This window comes from Microtus ochrogaster, chromosome 2, assembly GCF_000317375.1.
Source record: "Microtus ochrogaster isolate Prairie Vole_2 chromosome 2, MicOch1.0, whole genome shotgun sequence".
Taxonomy (NCBI): domain Eukaryota; kingdom Metazoa; phylum Chordata; class Mammalia; order Rodentia; family Cricetidae; genus Microtus; species Microtus ochrogaster.
Genome location: NC_022010.1, coordinates 1,906,092 through 1,919,786, shown reverse-complemented (window position 1 = coordinate 1,919,786; position 13,695 = coordinate 1,906,092). Strand labels below are relative to the sequence as shown.

The window sequence follows — 13,695 nt, the reverse complement described above, 5'->3', positions numbered from 1 at the left end:
CCTCCTCCTCCTCCTCTTCCTCCTCCTCCCCTGGCTCCTAGATAACAAAAGGCAGACAAGTCAGAGGGCCGCTTAAATTCTCCCTCTACCAGGCCACCTGTGGGTCCTTGAGATGTTCCAAAGACATGGACCACCCAGAAAAGGTGAGATTACTGTCCAAGGTGCCCATGGTCAGAACCTGTAGGCCAGAGGACTTGAGAGTTGGCTAGGGACACACCCACCGAAACCCCCACAGCCCTTCTCCTGGATGCTCCTTGTCCAGAAAGAAAGGTGGAGACTCAGAGCCCAGAGAGCAAAACCAGAAGACAACTGAGACAGGAGCAGGGTGTCCCACACTCTGGAATGTGCATTATCACCACACACACACACACACACACACACACACACACACGACACCTGGGACAGTGACCTGCCACCTCCCCACCAGGGGCTTCCTGATGATGTACGCCAGGCATGCAGCTGTCCCTCCTGTGAGTCCTGGACCCTGTGGCTGCACAGGAGGGCAGTGCTATGGCCTGAGCTCACACCCATGCAGAATGAGAACCTGGGTTTGAATCCCATGCCTCTGTCTTCCCAGACAAGTGGCCTAACACCTTGTACCCCTTCCCTGGCCTGCAGCTGGGGCAGTAGAGGGGCATGGGCTCGCAGAAAAACCTCAGCACAAGACTGGTCATACACCAGAGGCTCAGCAAACACCAGTGTGCATGCTGACTTTGGCACACGACACTAGTTTCCTATGCCACCATCCAGCTGTCTGCTCTCTAGGCAGCCAACTGGAGCCACCTGGGCCTGTTTTTTCCTTGGACTGCCTCCTTCCCGGGACTCCTGGTGCCCACCCTTTCCCCAAATCACCAATCACATTAGCTCTCCAAGGGAAGAGAACAGGTCTGCCCTGCTCGCTGGTGGATGTCTGGTGCCCAAGGCGCCTCACAAAGCCCATGGAGGCCAGTAGTGCCAGTATTCTTCAGTGATGGCTAATACTGCCAACCTGACAAAACTGAGAACCACACAGGAGACAGATCCCTAGGCACTATTGTGGGCATTTCTGGGTTGGGTTAACAGAGCAGTTAAGACCACCTGCACATGGGCAGTACCATGCCATGGACTGGGGTCCTAGAGGAGTAAAAAGCAGGAAGAGATCTGGGTGCCAGCCTTCACATCCCGGGCAATGTGACCGGCTGTTCACACTGCTGCACTAGGACAGCCTGCCATCACAGACAGACTGCCCTCAAACTGCAGCCAGCCACCAGGTGTTGTCATGGCAACCTTTCACAATGAAGATGTAGGGACGATTAAAACAATCAAATGACCAAAGGCCACACCACACCAAGCTTCAAAACTTGGAATTGGAGATGGGGACTAGACCTGGCCTAAGAGCTCACTCTCCCAGCAGGGGCCGAGGGTCTTCTCTGACATCTGCTGAGAACATACCAAGATACCACTTAAGGATAACGTCCACAGCATCCTTCATGGTGTCGGCAGATGTGTGGGAGCTCAAGGGTCAGAGAAGGACAGACAACAGAGAGAATGGAGAGAGAGCTGCAACATGGGAATGAACATGAACTGTCTGGGAAGTCAAGAAAGGAGACAGGAAAGGAGAGGCAGCCGAGACCTTGCAAGGCTCCCAAGGTTCAAAGGGATACTCGGTGTTCCTGGGTCTGAGGTGCAGTGGGGCAGGGAAGTCCAGCTGGGCCCCACAGGTGCTTCCAGCACACCGCATGTGCATTTCAGAGAAGTCACAGCCTGTGAGAAAAAGTACCGATCTGAGGTTTCAGCATGAAGGGGTTGGAGGAGTGGGGTCTTCATGTGCACTCCAGTGCCCCCTCCACCTAAGCCCCACCAGCACCAGTGCAGCGCTCGCTGGCTGGGACACTAGGGATGAAGACCCTGGGAGGTGACTCTACTGTGTTCAGCAGACACAGCAGACAGCCAGCTCCACCACAGGGAAGCAGAGCTTCCACCATAGGGAGACAGTGTGGTGTATCTGCTCACCCCAGCACCCTTACTAAGTCCCAAGGTTCCCACAGGGACTTAGTGGGTGGCATCCCCAGTAGGGCCTGAAGGTCTTCCCCTCCCTCCTAGGAGGGCTTTTCCAGGACAGCCTGGCAGGCCTCCCACCCATCAGCTGAATAGCCTCCAGACTCAGTTGGCTTTCCATGCCCATCCCCTATTCTTCACTCCAACACTAAGTTGTTCACTTTCAGACCTCAGTTATCTTCTGAGGGAAAGACCCCAGTTTTTAACATTTTTTTTCTTCCTAAACTCCAAACTCTTCACCAACAAATACATGTTGGGTATGGTAGCACACGCCTTTAAATCCCAGTACTTGAGACAGAGACATAGGCAGGTGGATTTCTGTTGAGTTAAAGCCTGTCTGATCTACAGAGCAAGTGCCAGGACAGCAGGGACCAAATAGAGAAACCCTGCCATCTCACCCCCCTCCAAAAAAAAAAAAAAAAAAAAAGGCAAAAGGCACTGTGGGCCTACTATGTTCGTGAACAGAGTTAAATGACACTTACTGTGTGAGACTGTCAGGAGTCCCAAGGATTAGTAATCAACACACTGAGTATAGGAGCCTAATCAGACCAGAGTAGCCTCCTGTCCCACAGGCACACCCTACTGAGGCTAACCAGGGCTTCCTCTTCCTCCCACAGCCCTGGGGCAGGAAGGAGGGGAGGCCAGGGGAACAGCCACATCAACATTCCCCACAGCTCCAAGAGAAGGGTCTGAATGGAACTGATGGCAGGATGTCACCCCAAGTCAAAGGAAGTGGGAGAGAGGAAGGGCTGTGCCTGTGTGTGTGCAGAAGGGGGCAGGGTGCAGAAGTCAGAGACTGGGCTGGAGACAGGGATGGGAGATACAGAAGACAGAACAAGGGGCAACACAGTGTGGCAGATATGAGCCCAGGGAGCAGAGGCAGGGGAGCCTGAGATGGCTCCATGGGTAAAGCGCTTGTATGTGCAAGTATGAGGACCTGAGTTCAAATCCCCAACACCTACATAAAAGCGGAGGCAGGAGTGTGACATCTGCAATCTTAGCTTTGACGGTAGGGCATGATGACAAACATATGCCAGGCACTGCTGGCCTTCCGGTCTAGTGGAAACGGTGGGCGCCAGATTGAATGAGTAACACTTTCTCAAAAACTAAGATGGAGAACCACACAGGAAGACACCCAACATCCTTCTGTGGCAGGGGCTGAGAAACAGATGGTGACAAGATAGCAAGAGGACAACAGAGATGGCAAGAGACACACAAAGACAGGGACAGTCATTCTCAGAAAGAAGGCACTAGGGAGGCAGGCAGCCTGAGGCTTCCAAGGTCCAGTGCCCACAGGTTATCTAGCAGAGCCAGGGGACTGGAGGGAAGGAGCTGTGGCCTGCAGAACTTCCCAGGGCAAAGAGCCCCCTCACAGTCCCCAAAGCCAAGGAGGGTTATCTGGCTATACCCAGAACCCTCTACTCTTGGATATTTTCTTATTAAATGATTCAAGTCTTTTAAAAATATTTTCTTCGTCCTTCCTCCACTTCCTGATACTCTGAGATAGGGCACAATCCAGCCTGGTATGGGAGGCTTGCCTGTGACTTAAACTACCTCCAATTTTAAAGCCTCCCCCCCACGTGTGCCACCAGCTGACACCCCACAAACGCAGCAGTTCATACCCTGAGCTCTAGCAAACAGTCTCCTGCCTGCCAGCTCTCACTGGTGTGGTTCTCCCCCTCCAGGATGCCTCCTTGACTACCCCATCTCTGTACCACACCCTCAACGAGCATGGCTCCCTGGTGGCTTTGGGGATAGCCTTGCAGTGTCCCCTCTGTACTGCCTTTCTCAACCCCACATCCTTTCAGGACCTATCACGGTCCCTAACTCCCACCGTGGTCTGCACACATTTGTGAAGTGTATGGGAGGAGAATAAAGGCCCCTACCTGCCTCAGATAGACAGAAAGCAACTTGAAATGGCTCTGGGCCCTGTGACCGCGTGACAGGCTGCCCACCCAAGCCACCTCGCAAACCCCACAACCTACTTAAACTCGACTCAGGCTCTTCCGCAGGGACTCTAGCCAGTGTCCCATAAAAATAAAAAAAACAAAAAACAGAGCTCACAGCACTACCCATCATGGAGCCAAGCTGAGGAGACTCAACATGCAGAGCTAAGCACAGACAGACAGACTACAATCTCTGGCAGACTCTCCACAGGATGCTGCAGCTCAGTGGTCTCGCGGCCACTCTCAAGACTACACCAGCCTCAGATGTCATATGCATCCAGCAGAGCTGATCAGGCACAGTTCCCCATACATACTGCACTTTTCCTATACACACATCCATGACAAGGTTCAATTAATAAAACAGACCCAGTAGGAGATTAACATGAATTACAATAAAATTTATTATAATAAATGCCATGATGAAAGTTTGTGCTTTGGGGAAATTACTGAATAAAACCAGGCTACTTAAGCCTTCTGGAAGATTGGCAGCTGATGTCATAACAGATAATTAGGAAGTGACGAGTGGGCAGATAGCATATACACTGTGGATACCCAAGACGAGAAATGAATCAAGTCCTAGTCATCAGGGCAGGTTCTTAAACCATAGGCCCTGCTTAGAAGGACCTACGGTCTAAACGTACATACTGCTTTTCCCTAGAGACTTCCATTTAATATTTTCAAACCACTGCAGACAGAGTAACTGGAAATATGGGGGGAACTGTACTCTACGTGATATGGCAGCCACAGATAAAAGGTAGTCAGTGAGCATAAGTCCAGAACAAGGGGTAGGGCAGGACCCACAGACTCTTGAGTCCAGACCTTCACTCTTTAAATGTGCTCTTTAGAAACCAGCATGGAGAAGATGTTAAGCACCCAACTCCCCAGATTCCAGGAACAAGGGGTCCTCACTGCCTCTGGATCTGGTAGCAGCTTCTTCCTAGGGAGTTGCAATTTGCCCTCCTGCTACTGAGTGTGCAGTGTCTTCTGGTCCAGCAGAGGTGATATGCATAATGGTACAGGGGGTCTCTCTCTGGGCGAAACAGGTCCTGTGTGTGCTGGCTGCCTCTGACAATAATCAAGCTTGTGTGGCCTCTGAAAACTGACTAGAGGCCAGCCTTAGTGTTTTGGAAATAAGAGGTGTAGCTACTGAGGACAGACATGGGGAGGGGACAATGTCCCTGCTCACAGAACCCAGAACTGACGCACCCCTGCTGAGATGCTTAGGGCAGACCTGAACCCACCAAGGAGATGTTCTGTGACTTGAGTGTGAGGGGGGACACATCAAGGAAAAATAGTCTTCAAAGATGTTAAGCAATGGGAATAGCTTTAAGACACAAGGAAGGCCCTGGCCATCCACAAAGCCTTGAAGCTCTCGGACACCAGTTCAAAGTTCTTGGGACCAGTCCTGAGTGTGTAACATTGGGGACAGGTGGGGACTATAGAGATCAGGACAGTCCAGGACAATCGAGGGAGCCTCAGGCTGCTCAGTTTAGAACTGTAATTTTTCCCTGCAAATATTTGAAAGTCAGTTCAAGTAAAACCAGAAAAGCAGCCAGGGCCCAGTGGCACAGGCCTGTCATCCTAACTCCTGGGAGGCTGAAGCAGGAAGATTCAAAGTTCAAAACCAGCCTAGGCTACAGAGAGAGTGCTAGGCCAGCCTAGGCAACTTAGTGAGGTCTTATTTCAAAATGAAAAAAAATGTGAGAAGTAGATTGGGCTGTAGTTCAATGGGAGAGAGCCTGCCTAGCATGCAGAGGACCCTAGGTTCAATTCCCATAACTACAAAGCCAACTGACCAACCTAGAACTGCCAAGGAGCTAAACAAAAACCACATGCAGTAAACCCCTCCCTTAGCAGGAAGAACAGGCTCAGAGTGGGGAAGCGCCTTGCCCAAAGTCAGCCTTGCCCAAAGTCAGCCATCTGGAGGGAGCTGGGACTTAGAGAGTCCTGTGTCCACCCTGCTGCTCCGAGGAAGTGAGACACAGACAGCAAACATGCACATGAGTAGCTAATACTTGTAACTGCTGTGCCCAGGGGCTTATGTACTGGGCCTTGCAAAGGGAAAAGAGATGGTGAGGAGGGTAAACTATAAAGACGGGCCTTTGCCTAAAATCTGTCTAAGTGGCATCTGGGTGACCAACCCTGCAGCGGCCACTGTGGCCATCTGTGCCTCTGCTGTGGGGAGAACTGAGTGAAGGGCTAGAGCTGGCCCTGTGAGTGTCAGCCAGGTTTGGAATCACTGACTCTGGTAGGGAGGCAGGATTCGAGATTCGGAGAGCCCATCTCACTCAGCTTATGTCACCACCCCCTCCTATCCCCAGGAGGTGGCAGCCACTTGTACTCTGCTCTGCAAACTCAGCCAAGGGGCAGCAAGCAGCCACAGCTCCAGGGTTTGCTTCCAAGTGGAGTGGTGGTACAAATGCAGGCTGTGCCAACTCTCTGACCTTGCCAGCCTTCTGCCACAGGCCAGCCTGGGTCAACAGCCTGGTAAATGTGAGAATCTACTTGGCAGCCGGGCCACCAGTTCCATCTTCCCAGCAGTCATGTCCTCCCTGGTCCTCCCCTGCAATTTCTGGGCTTGGCCCAGCCCTCCAGCTATTTCAAATGACTCATGCCCACAATTCCTCCTCAGCCAGCGGCCTAGGATGTGAGAGAGGGGTATCCCAGACTTCTGTGGTATGTCTGCAGCTGGGCCAGTTATGGGCCATGGAGCACAGCGCCTCACAGACAGCAGGGCACAGGAGGCAGGAGGCAGGCACAGACTGCTGCTCAGGAGAGCTTCTGTGAGGTCACTTGGAAAATCAAAGCCACCCAAGTCATACCTAAGCTCACAAAAAGTCACTGTGAAGCCATACAACCCACACTCTAGCTACAAACACACCCATGGGGTCCGGGCAGCCTCCTGGAGTCTAAGGTATCACATATGAAGCTCTGAGGATGCACACCCATTCCTCCAACAGCGACACAAGGCCTAGAGGTTTCCCGTTCCCTAGACCGCTTTCTTCACCAAGGAACTCAGGGAGAGTGAGGGAGCTACATTTAGTGCCTGGGGCTCTGCTTTTCCAGTTCTGTCACCAACTACAACCAGGTGGCACCAGGTTGGACCTGGGGACTAGGACCTGCAGGGTAATGTTTTAAACTCTGCAACAGGTGACGAGGAGAAGCCTGGACTGACCTTCAGAAATCAGACTCCCTTCAAGAATGTGGCTCAGGGCTTTGCAAATATCTCACTGGGATCGTGCTATGCTAGACTGAGGACCCGAGGCTGGAAGTCCATCATTTCTGGAACAGGCTGGGTATGGTGGTGCACAGATTTGATTCCAGCAGCTAGGAGGCAGGCAGGTATCAGTCAGTTCTAGGTCAGCCAAGGCTATACAGTGTGACCTTGTTTCATGAAAGAAAAAGAAAAAAAGAGAGAGTGAGTGAGTGAGTGAGAGAGGGAGGGACGGAGGGAGGGAGGGAAAGGAAAAAAGAAAAAAAAAAGAAGCTGGCCTCAGCAGCATGTGCCTGCAATCCCAGAGCTGGGGGTCGCTGTGAGTCACGCAGGACTCAGGCGCACTCTGGCCAGTCAGTCTAAGAAAAATGGCAAGTTCTGCCTTTAGTAAGAGCCTGTCTCAAAAATCAAGACGAAGAGCAATAGAGAAAGGCACCCCACATCGACCCCTGGCCTCTCCAGACCCACAAATGTGCATAGACACACACCACCCACAGTAGTTATAAAAGGAATGCAGTTTGGTTGACAGAGTGCTCTCCTAGCATGCCTGCAGCCCTAGGGCCCACCCTCAACACTGAATAATAGTGGTACAAGTCTGTAATGCTAGCATTTAGGAGGTGGAGGCAGGAGGATTAGAAGTTAAAGGTCATCTTCAGTTCCATAATGAAGGCCAGCCTGAGTCACAGGAAACCTGTCTCTCTCTCTCTCTCTCTCTCTCTCACACACACACACACACACACACACACACACACACACACACACACACACCTTTACCTCCCTTTCCATGGGAAGAGCCCTGACTGACCACCTTCTGCTGCCTCTCCTTGCCCAGAACAGGGAGGGAGGGAGGGAGAGAAGGGAAGGAAGGAGGGGTAGGTCCAGGCCCCAACACCACCAGGTACTGCTGATGCTCCTTATGTGCTGGTCCCAGGACTGCCCCAGTGACATGCCAGGTACCCTTCAGTCCATCGATGAGATACTTGTTTTACAGGAACTAGGAAATCACTAGTAACAAATTCATTGAAGCCAGGAGTGTCCTGACTTCCTCGAAAGAGAGTAAACACACTCAGGACTGTGGGAACCCTGAAGCTAGGCAGGCTGCACATGCCAAGGGTGGGAACTGGAGGGTCAGGAGTGCAAAGTCAGCGTGGGCTACATAAGACCTGGTCACAAACATCACAACCATCACGTACCACAGGCAGTCCTGTGAAACGGTAAAGCACGTTGAGAGTTTGGCAGCTCCTAAATATGTTAAGCTTTAAAAGGTCCCTTTAGCCCAAGAACCCCACTCCTAGGTTAAGTATTAGATGGAACTGAAAACGCATACATGTACCAAGAAAAAGATGTGCACAACACTCCCAGCAGCAGTATTAATCACAGCCAAAAAGGAGCATCAACCCACTGGCCAGCTACAAGTCATTGGACAAAAAATATATACATATGGTCTATTCATACCAGAAAATACTATTCAGTCATAAAAAAGATAAGTGCTAAGGTGGAGACACACCCACACTCCTACGAATGCCGGTAAAGCCTATGACCCCAGGAGGAAACACAGAGAACTATCCAGAACAGACAAGTTCACAGACAGACAGTAGGTGTTGATGAGAGTGGCCAAGGCCTGGGGAAGGAGGTTTAGGAGTGTGAATGATCGCTGCTTTGGGGGATGTGAAAATGTTCTAAAAGGAGACAATGAGGACAAGTGATCTAAGTATCCTAACACCCACCAAAAGTTCACTTCCAAAGGGTGAGTTGTATGATTAGAAAGCTGTTATGAAATACTTCGGTATCGTTTTTAAAACAAGAATATGGTAAATAGATAAGCTCGGGCAGAGACGAGTACAGCAGTCCACGAATAACTTAACCGCTTCTTTAGGATAATGAAACAAACCCAGTTCTGCATCCCCGAACTGGACGAAAGGGCACGTCCCCAGTCCTAAACCGGAACCTCCCGCCCCGATCTGCCCCAGTGTAGAAGGCTGGGCCTAACCATCAGGCAACCCTGCTGGGATGAAAGAAATAACGGGTGGGGGAGGGCTGAGGAACAGAGTGGACGCAGGGAGAAAGGGGCATTACCTCTGGGGTGAGAGGGAGTGAGGGTCAAAACAGAAAGCCCCTTCCCCAAAACGGGCGCGCATGGAACCCCGCGGGAGAGTTTACTGCTGTCCTGACTGCGAGTCCCAGCGGCCAGGCACGTGACAGCCCAGGCCTCAGTTTCCCCACGTGTGAAGCAGGAAGCCAGCAAACTAGGCACAGCGCGGAGGCATTTGCATTCTAAGAACCACCGTGGGCCGCGACCTCCGCAAGTTAACTTCCCCGCGGCGCCGCGCGGATGGGGCTCCAGGCCACGCGTGAGACCCCCCCACCCCGCCTCCCGCGGCAGCCGGACTTGTCCGGGCCGCCCACAGTCCCCACAGCGCCGTGCAGCACTGACCCGGCGCTGGCCGAGGCCCCCGCCACCTACCGTGCACAAGTCGGCGCCCGCGCAGACTCCGGCTCCCCGCCGGTCGCCAGGGAGGCGCCGCGAGGGGCGGGGCCGCGTGTCGTGACGCAAGGGGCGGGACCACTTGTGATCACGCCCCGCCCCTGTGGCCTACAGTTTCACCACGCCCCCTACCGCGGCCCTCCCGCCGAGGATTCCTCGCTTGCCGGGAAGCCCTGGGGGGCCGGGACCTGGGTAGGCCCTGCCCACATGGCCTCGGCCACGCCCCTTCCCCGCAGCTTCTCCCCTCCCGCTCCCCCCACGCTCCGGTAGGGCGGCGCGGCGCAAGAGGAGTGGAATCGAGAGCGCCCGCCCCTCCCTGCGCAGCCCCGCCTTCGCCTCCTCCCTGGGGGCGGGGCTCCCGCCGCCTCGGGCTTGCAGCTCTAGCTCCTGCCACCCCGCGGGCGGTCCCCACAAGCACAGCCTCAGGCAGGGCGTAGCCACTCAGGCCTGCGTTCCGACGCCTGGCGGGCTTGCCGCCCTTCAGGCCAGGCCAGCGCCCCAGCAAGCAGCCAGCCCTAGGTGTGAGCGTGGAGGCTCGCCTCTCACTGCATCCTCTTTATCCTCTGTTTACACTGTCTATACGGTGTGTGTTAACTGTTTAAAATACATTTCTGGGACCGGAGAGACATCTCATTTGGTAAAGACACTTGCAATCCCCAAAGCCCACGGAGAGGACCGACTCCACAAAGTTGTCCCTGACCTCCACACGTGTGCTATGGCACACAGTAATAAAAATAAATAAATATTTAAAATAAAATTCTGTTGGCGAGTGGCTCAGTAACAGCGCCTGCCTCCAAGTCTGAGAACCTGAGTTCGATTAGGGATCCACATTATGAAAGGAGAAAACAGACACCCCCGCCCAACAAGTTTTCTGACCTCTGGGGGAGTTGTGAAACAGTATCCCCATACCTATACAAAAATAAACATAACAGCCGGGCGGTGGTGGCGAACGCCTTTAATCCCAGCACTCGGGAGGCAGAGGCAGGCGGATCTCTGTGATTCGAGGCCATCCTGGTTCCAGGACAGGAACCAAAGCTTCAGAGAAACCCTGTCTCGAAAATTCAAAAAAAAGAAAGAAAGAAAGAAAGAAAGAAAGAAAGAAAGAAAGAAAGAAAGAAAGAAAGAAAACATAATAAATTTCTATTCTAGTTACAACTAACCCAAATATACACACACACCAGAGAAGCCAAGGGACGCAGATATGTGTTTGTCATTCATTCATGGACTCCATAAAACAGTGGAGTCCCTGTGGGAGATGTTGGACTGCCAAAGTCCCCACCTCGGTGAAGCCAATTCTCTACAATAAAACCACACGACATAGCATTTATTGAGTGCACATTTAAAACTCTGGAGTGTCATACTACTTATGGGTGAAGAAAGGTATCAAATAAGAGATCAGAAGGGGATTCTGCTGGGGGGGGGGCTCTGTGCTGGGCTTTATGATTCTGGAAGGAAATCAGATCCCTCAGAACTTCACAGTAGAGTGTGTGTAACTGACCAGAGAGGAATAGGGGTCTAAACTGGTTCAGGGAGGAAACATGGAGTGCTTACATCATAACCTGAAGCTCAGGCAAGGCGATGTGTGCTACTAGTCATGAAAATCACATTAGTCACAGCAGAGCGTTGGGCGGCAGGTGCAGCATTCCGCGGGCGAGGGGTCAGCCCAGCCCGGGGCCCTGCATGAAGACAGGTAGGCAGGGCATGGTGGACGGGAGAGGTTGCTCCAGGCTCCCGTGCACCAGGGAAAGGAGTCTTGATGAAACGGAAACTGAGGTGTTCACCAGGGGATGGTGTGGCTAACTGCTTTCTATCGAGACCTCTCTTGGTGGGAGCTTCTGGGGAGGAACAGGAAGGCTTTGGTTCATTCCAGGGGTAGTTAAGCATCCCAGGGCAGGCATAAGGGTACAGAGAAAGGGCAAGACAGAGGAGACAGAACTGAATGGATAGCTAATTTACGCTTTCTGGCTGCCACCCAAGGTGGCAAAGGCCTCTATCTGGATGTCACCCACTAGAGGAAGTTGGCTCCTTGTCTCCCTTACGGATTAGCTTGGGAAGCTGATGTGGTATTGAAAGCAGGCTGCTGAACAAGCTCATTTCCATCTTTCCAGGATGGAAACCTCCTTCATCTGCCTGCCCACCCGCTTCCTTAACGGATTCACAGAGCGTGGCGCTTAGGGGGCACCCAGAGGATGTTGGCTTGGGATAGAGATGTAGCATCAGTCCCACACGTCTAATGTCTACCTAGCCCTGGCCTCTCTAAAGGCTATGCGGAGGCTGTGCCAATGGCTGTCCTTCAGGCACAGAGCCTGTACTCGCGGCAAAGGGCGTGGCCGAATGGTAGAGCGCTTGCCCAACACCCTCAGAGCCATTCTGAGCACCACTAGGTTTGACTTTGGTTTTTAATATTTTTCCACCTGTCTGTTCACGCTCCCCAACAGCCTTCTGAGGTTTCTTCTCATTACACACGTTCTACAGATAGGAAACAGTCTCAGTCAGGAAACCTGGTCTGAGGGCTACAGCAGCCTCTTAGTACTAAAGCAAGCTCAGGTCTCTCACTTTCCCAGTGCTCTGGCAGCAGGAGGCAACTGGCACAGCTGGCAGTGGGTTCCTGCTCCAGCAGGCAGCCAATGGGGTTATCATTTCTCTCTGGATGGCCAGGCTTCAGAAAGCACCCTTTGATCTCTGACTCAGGTGACCAACTGCCATGGTAACATGACTCCTAACAAAGTGTTCATCTCTGGTTTTGTCCTGTAGTTTTTATTTGCACTAGTGTGTGTGTGTGTGTGTCCCCGTGTGTGTGTCCCCGTGTGTGTGTCCCAGGGCAACCTGAAGTATTATATTCTGGAATCCTGGTCCCTCATTGACCAGAAACTCACCTGTTAGGCTAGACTGACTGGCTCACAAGCCCTGGAGCCTCCCCAGTGCTGGGATTGCAAGGTACAGCCTACCACACCCAACATTTGCAAGGTAGGCACTTCCGTGGTTGGTCATTTCCCAAAATCCTTTCTGTTTTTTGAAACATGATCCTGCTGCCTCTGCTTCCCCAGGGCTGGGATTAGTCATGCACCAGCACCACCACCTTTAGATGCTCACCTCCTTAGGGCCTCCCTGGATCACCCTGGAACCACATCTTCAAGAACTAAGCGTGTCCTCCAGTGTCTGATGCTGACCAGTTCTGACCAGTGCCCCTGAACACTTCCAGGGCTACTCCTTCCTACTCTGTGTTGCGAGCGTGTGCGCACACACACACTCAACCTATATTGTTCCTCAAGCTTGAAAGATGCAGGTTAGGTGCAGGGAGCCGGACAGAATCGCCATTACAAGATGGTGCTGACATCCTGTCCCGTTGGGAGCTGCGTGTCCCTTGCTTCCCACATGCACAGTGGATAAGGGCCCTTGGACCTATCCCGATGCAGTCTGGTGACAGCTGATGGTGGCAACCAATCACAGGGCGACCCGTGTGCCTACTCCCTATATAAGCAGCTGCCTTAGTGCTCTCAGCCCCTCTCGCTTCCTGCTCCCCATCAACCAAGAGGCACTCCATTAAAGCGCGATCTGAGAAGAATCCTCGTGTGGTGGTCGTTCTTCCTCGTTGGTCGAGAAGTTCGCCGCAGTTAGGTGCACTACCAGGGAGACACTTTGTTTTCTCAAAGGCCCTGGAATAAAAGATTTAAGGTCTTGGGTTTAGTGTGGAGATGGGATGGGAGTTCCCAGCTCAGTTGAATTGCAGCTGTAAGCCCAGTATGAGGGGCAGGTCTCCAGGCTTCTGGAGAATCTTCCAGAAAAGTGGGCCCTGAAATCAGCCCCCATTTTTCCTCAGTGTCACCACAGAAAAACTCATGTGTTTGGAGTTGAGATTGAAACTGGGTTTTGTTTTCAAAGCACATCATGGCTTTTCACCTTGAAGCTGGAGTTCTTCCCCAGGTGGTCAGGACCTCACATTTCCTGGGCAGGCTGGAGTCAAAGCCTGGGGCAGAATCTGCTGTGATTACCCTGGCCAAGGATGTGTCGTC

The 13,695-nt window shown here is 52.6% G+C and overlaps 1 protein-coding gene across 1 annotated transcript in view; it reads right to left on the bottom strand.

Moving 5' to 3' along the window:
• The window catches only part of Tpst2 (tyrosylprotein sulfotransferase 2), a 34,622-nt gene extending 24,884 nt beyond the window's left edge, over positions 1-9,738 (bottom strand). Inside the window, exon 1 of the mRNA XM_013349118.2 lies at positions 9,662-9,738. The gene's annotated coding sequence lies outside the window, so the exon portion shown is untranslated. The remainder of the gene's footprint in view (positions 1-9,661) is intronic.
• Between the last annotated feature and the right edge of the window lie 3,957 nt (positions 9,739-13,695).